At 33.6% G+C, this 6712-nt stretch overlaps 1 long non-coding RNA gene across 1 annotated transcript; it reads right to left on the bottom strand.

Annotated features, from left to right (window-relative positions):
• Positions 1 to 1147: 1147 nt before the first annotated feature.
• LOC117320001 lies at positions 1148 to 2315 on the bottom strand. Its single transcript, XR_004530903.1, has 3 exons — positions 2123 to 2315; positions 1938 to 2008; positions 1148 to 1372 (listed from the first exon to the last, which is right to left on the bottom strand). It is a non-coding gene; the product is annotated as an uncharacterized LOC117320001 (long non-coding RNA).
• Between the last annotated feature and the right edge of the window lie 4397 nt (positions 2316 to 6712).

Here is a 6712-nt window from a genome sequence, read left to right on the forward strand (position 1 = left end):
ATGATTGCAGCATGTTTCAATTATGCAAATTATGCTGGGATCATGCTGCATTTATGCTTTAAGGAAGCATGGCCGCAGCATGATCCCAGCATGGTCTGTGAAGCATGATCCCAGCATGGTCTGCAGCATGATCCCAGCATGGTCTGCAGCATGATGCCAGCATGGTCTGCAGCATGATGCCAGCATGGTCTGCAGCATGATCCCAGCATGGTCTGCAGCATGATCCCAGCATGTTTCAATTATGCAAATTATGCTGGGATCATGCTTCAATCATGCTTCATGGCAGCATGGTTTACAAAATCAATGAAAATCATGCAATAAAAACTTGAAGAATACTTTTGTATTACATTTTATTTGGTAATTAACATGGTATAAAACTTTTCATACAGGCTGTTTTTTCTAGTTCAAACATTAAAACTTATCAATGAAATGAGAATGTGACAAAACAAATTTTAATTCTAATTTACCCATGGTACTTATTTTATTTGCCTCTTATATTCTTTTTCTCAAAACTTCCATCACATACACAACACAGCTATCTTTTTCTAGTACAATTTTCAAATACAACTAATATCAATTCATCCTAGCTAGAAGTGGTTTGTTTCAACAAAAATAGTCAACAAGATATACAAGTTCAATGTCAGTACATACTACAGTATGTATTTATAATTCTGTGTTTTTTTTCTAAAATAGTAGGAAAATAGTACAAAATAATATTTTCCAGCAGAGTTATAGTAGGATATGTATACATTTTGTCACCGACGCACAAGACTGATTTCAGACAGTATACGTAGTTTCCTCGAAGTAGCCCAGATGTACTGGAAACTGTTTTCATGTGTGTCCGTAAACTTAAAATAAACAAAAACAAGCAACAGTCAATGACTTCTTCTATCGAATTTAACCCTATTTCTAATAAACTGTGAAAAGATTATCATAATTTTGGAATCAATTCTAAATACTGACTAAATGAAATGTTGATTGACAATTTGAACAATGGTGTGTTGTTTGATGTAGCACGTACTGTAGTGATATATCTCTGTCACTGTCCCCGGGGATTTCAATACAACCAAGCTTGAGACGACTATATTATATTTTTTGCTAGTACAACAAATAACTAACAAGGATTTTCAGATTATATACATAATTTTTTTGGGTATATATATTAATGTTTACACTTTTATTATGAAAGGAAATGTTGTATACCTCAACAGATAACATATATCTCGAATAATCTTAATTAATGTGAAACATAAACTTCTTCATTTCTCTGCATTCCTTTCTGCTTTGTGTTAAGTCAATGCCATCAATTTGGACCACAATTAATGCATGCGGTGTTCCTCATTCCAGAATGTACTGCATGAAGACTCAGTCTCTGTTGGAAGAAAGAAAGACTTTTAGAATATTCTTTTATTTCAAAATTAGAATAATTGTCAAGTTTTTGAAGATAATGTATGTATTTAACTTATGTACTTTTCATGATCACTTTGCTATCATTTTCATTATGTTTGCTTTGGAAGCCTTTTTATCAAGAAAATTTAAGCCAGCCACACAAAGCTACAAAATAAAACTTGCCAGGATGACTTAATTATTAATTAAATCAAGCTACTCCCGAATTCTCCATCAGTTCATATCAATGTGAAACTGCAATATACTATACATAAAACAATGTTACTTACTTATAATTCATCTTAATTCACCTATTTCATTTAATCGTTTCAATTTGATGCAATAATCTGCAAACATCGATCCTCAAAAGAATGTGGAGGTAAAGATCTTTCACGAAAGGTTTCATTATCCAAAACACAAATTTTCCTCACCATTGTTTGTGAATACGTATGTACGTCATAATCATAACAAGGGTTGTGTGAGTGGGGAAAAATGCAATTTAAGTCGGGCCGAAGATCGTTAATAATAAATAAATAAAATTGAAAACTTACGATTGTAACACATGGATCGGTACTGCGTTTCCTTCGGCCGTGTAATCTGTGATAAATTAATCATCAAAACCCTGAAATAATAAATTATTAGGTATTATTGATATGAATAGATCTATATCAAATTCATCGTCGTATAATGTGAAACGATGTCAGAACGAGAAGAAGATTATATAATTAAAACTTACCCTGTCTCGTAACGATGTTTGTCGGTAAAAATATGCATCGGTCGTCAAAAACAACGAGAAAGCTGATATTCATTCGTCGGTAACTTGAAGTAAGTCGATCTTCTTCAGTAAGACTGGAAACAAACTTCGTTTTTAGGCTATCGTCGTGTTTGTTTATACTTTTCTTCTGGAAATAAACATCCGGTGAATTCAAACATGGCTATCAGACTTCCCGCTAAACTCGTGTGTGTTGCATCATGGGATAAATATTTTACTGCCAGAGATTAACACGACTCATTTTTACTTGTGCGTGTTTTTTATTCTAAATCATAAACTTCTATTGTGTCATACTTTTAAGATAAATATTACAGTATTTAATACTTGCATCGTGCACATTTAGATCGCACGAGCTCGAGGAGCACTCTCGTCACATCTCGGGAGCAAGGTAAACAAACGAGGTCATAGGTGAACCGAACGATAAACATGTAATCTGACCAGAGGTTTTGGCCTCGTCTGTCATACGCCTATTGTTTAATATGGATGTATTTTCAGACGAGGAACCGACCAATGCACGTTTTCTTTTTATGTTCACGATTTCAAATAATTCAGATTAAAGTACGGGAATATCGTCTGTTGTTAGTAAACTCATGTCGAGGTCGAGATCATCACAGCGCTTAACTTCAATATACGTTTTACAAGGAAGCGTCCGAGTGACAACATAAGTTCGACACATGTTTATTGGAGTTTATAGCGATGAATGTTGTGTCAAACACGACGTGATTTCGTATGCTATTATCAGATGTAATCTTAACACCGCATATATCCAGAAAGTATGCGATACAAAGACAAAGAGCAGGTGATTTTAATCTTATTTGATTGAATTAAAAGCGATATTCCAAGCACATGTGTAACTGTTGGTAGAGTGACCCCGATTTTGTTTTGGCGAACATGTTACATGTGTGGCTACCTGGTAGTAAGCTGGTGCATGGTAAATGGCAACGTCTTGGTTTATGTCAGTGTTTGGATAAAGTGACTGATTCTATCTCCGATTAAAAGTGTATAATCGAAGCAAAAGTCAATATACTGGTTCTTCAAAAAACGATCTAAACTGAAAATTTGAATGAAATTTTTATAGGGATGAGTTTTAAGTCGTCACACGAATGTACTAACTTGCAACATTCATCAATGTTTAAGTTAATTCCTTCTGAGATAGAACTACAAGTGAAAGCTGACAAAATATCACATTTAAAAGCTGTGAACCGTTATACTAACAAAGAACATACTTATAAACGAAATACTTAATTTAAATAATTGTTATTGAATTTTAAATAAATATGTGTGGTACTGATCAAGTATAAAAAGGAAATGCTGCAACACAAACATGTTATTAAAAATTATTTTGTTATCACCATTGATACCTGGAAATTTTCTATATTTTATTTAAAATTAAAAAAAAAGATACTAAAATATCTAATACCAACTTTTGTTAATTTTCTGTATCTTATTTTATTAATTAATAATTGTTTAGGTTAATCTTGGTACCTGGGAAATTTGGTCCTAGATTTTGGATCCTCGCTTGGACCTACATTTCACCCACAGAAATTTTGTGATGTCCGAACAAAGGAATGCCCTTTTAAGCTAATGCAGAATGGCCAAGCATATACACATTTCAACTTAAACAATTCATGTTAATACATGAAAGAATGGTGCAGTTCATTAAATTAACTAAGTTAATACAGCATAATTGCAGCATGGTACAGTTTGTATCTAAAATGGCAAAGTTAATACAGCATGGTTGCAGCATGGTACAGATCCTATCTAAAATGCCAAAGTTATTGCAGCATGGTTGCAGCATGATGCATTTCATATGATAAATTTACTAAGTCCACACAGCATGATTGCAGCATGATATGATTTGATATCCAAACTGGCAAAGTTATTGCAGCATGGTTGCAGCATGATACAGTGCATATGATAAATTAACTAAGTCGACAAAGCATGATTGCAGCATGATAGAGTTCAGATATTCAATTACCTCAATTTTTAAAGCATGGTTGCAGTACATGCTGTACAGAAGCATGGTACCATGCTGCTATGCAGCACATGCTGCAATCATGCTGTGAAACTAGCAGCATGATGCCAGCATAAAAGCAGCATGATTGCAGCATATGCTGCATTGCAGTCCATGCTGCAAATTGATAAGGGATAGTATATGGAATTTGAAGAAAATACATTCAAAAACGAAGTCAATAAAATCCATTGAAAATTTGTTGTATGTCATGATCATGATCAATTCACAAAAAAATGATCTCAAGAAATGATTGAATAAAAAAAATCTGTGTTTTGGAGTATTTTGATAGTTAGTTGCATAATTTAAGATGAAACAAACTGTCAGAGAATTCTGGAGTAGCTTGATTTTTATTAAAGTACTTATCCTTATAATTAAAAGTTTTATGTTGTAGCTTTAAACTTGTATACCTGTGGCTAGCTTTTCTTGATAAAAAGACTTCCAAGCAGACATGCATGTAATAAATGACAGTAAAGTGATCAGGTGCAAATACAAGGAAAATTATCTACATTTTTGTATTGAACAAATCTTCACAATTATTCTAAGTTTTGATATACAAAATATTTTAAAATTTTCTCTTTCTTCCAACAGATTATGCAGTACATTCTGAAGTGACGGAAAGCTTGAAGATATTGCATTGTGGTCCGAATTGAGGGCAATGATTCGCATAAAGCAAGAAAGGAATGAAGAGAATCAGACATTTTATTTTTCGAATTCACACTTACTTGGATTTGACCAGTTTAAGCAAGCAACATTATGCATATACCATACTTCATTGTATTCAGTATGCATTTATGCATTGTTTTTTATTTACATCTTTTTGTTGTGTTTCCTCAAGAGGAATTATGATTCGACAATTTTTACAAATGTTATTGCCCTTTTTATTTAGAATGGTATATTTTTTTTGTCTGGATCTCCTACATACACATGATATAAAATTGTGTTTTCCTGCTTGAAAAAAATAGAATAATTTATCAAAAGTTATTGCCCTTATACATAGATGTCCATCTGTAAATCCTTAACCTCACCCTTAAACAAATTTCGAGCTTATTAGATCCAGACTTTGCTATGGCATGAAATTATACTCAGTGGAATTGTGATTGGATAACTAATCTTGTATTTCAATGTTTGTTTTCACTTGATACAATTGTGCATTTCTCTTAGGAATGGGACTGATGTATGTATTGTTTAAGCATGCAGTATTCTCATTTAAGCTTATCTCCTATATTTTCAGAACTAATTTCCTACACCATTAAATTAAGTCCCTTTTTTTGGTAATTTTTTCCTACTTTTTCAGTACTTTTTTTTATACTTTTTCAGTACAAATTTCCTACTTTTTTAGTACTATTTTCCTACTTTTCTAGTACTTTTTTCCTACTTTTCCACTACTTTTTCAGTACTAATTTCCTACCTTATTGGTACTTTTTTCCTACTTTTTCAGTCCTAATTTCCTTCTTTTCAATACCATTTTCCTACTTTTTTGATACTTTTTCAGTACAGATTTCCTACTTTTTTAGTACTATTTTCCTACTTTTCTAGTACTTTTTTCCTACTTTTCCACTACTTTTTCAGTACTAATTTCCTACCTTATTGGTACTTTTTTCCTACTTTTTCAGTACTAATTTCCTGCTTTTTCTGTACCATTTTCATACTTTTTTTGTACTTTTGTACTTTTTTTGTACTTTATGGACTTCCCTGTAAAAGTACTAAAAAAGTATAAAAGCACAAAAAAAGTACACCATCAATTTGTCCCTGTGCACTTTATACTATTATTGTACTTTTAATGTACTTTTTCTGTACTATATTTGTGCTTTTTCTGTACTTAATGAAAACAATAAAATGTACTAAAGGTATACTTTTGTTAGACTTTTTTTGTACTTTAGTACTTTTTTTGACTCAATTTGGAACCGTGTTGGAATATCGGTTCCAAATTGAGTCAAAAAAAGCATACTTTTTCTATGCTTTTTTAGTACTTTTTTCCCATACTTTTTTTGTACTTTATTTCGGTGTGGGAAAGCTTTCATGAGCAATACATTACACATATGAATTTGTATCTCATAGTTGATACTTATGATGGACTATACAACTGAAAACATATACATAGTAATCAAAGTGTAATTAATCGACGTCAGGTTGTTGAAAGCCAACCGTCATTACTGATTGAGCGGGTCCGCTACAATTCCATTTGAGCGGGTCCGCTAAAAGTCCGCTCGAGCGGGCCCGCTACAAGTCCACTCGGTGAGCGGGCCCGCTACAAGTCCGCTCAAGCCCGCTACAAAACCACTCAAGCCCGCTGCAAACCCACTCAAGCCCGCGCCCGAACCCGCTGCCAATCTGCTCAAAACCCTGCTCAAATCCTGCCGTAATCCCGCTGCAAACCCGCGCAAATTCTGAGCGGAGGGCTGTGCGGGTCAACGCTCCATGAGCGTTTGAATACCAAATCACCCTCCTAGTACTGTATGGCCTTCCTCTCTTCGCCATGTGGTTCCTAGCTACTTTCTGTTTCCAGCGCAAAAAGGGGGGAAATTTAGATATTTTATTTC

This window comes from Pecten maximus, unplaced genomic scaffold, assembly GCF_902652985.1.
Source record: "Pecten maximus unplaced genomic scaffold, xPecMax1.1, whole genome shotgun sequence".
In the NCBI taxonomy this organism is placed as follows: domain Eukaryota; kingdom Metazoa; phylum Mollusca; class Bivalvia; order Pectinida; family Pectinidae; genus Pecten; species Pecten maximus.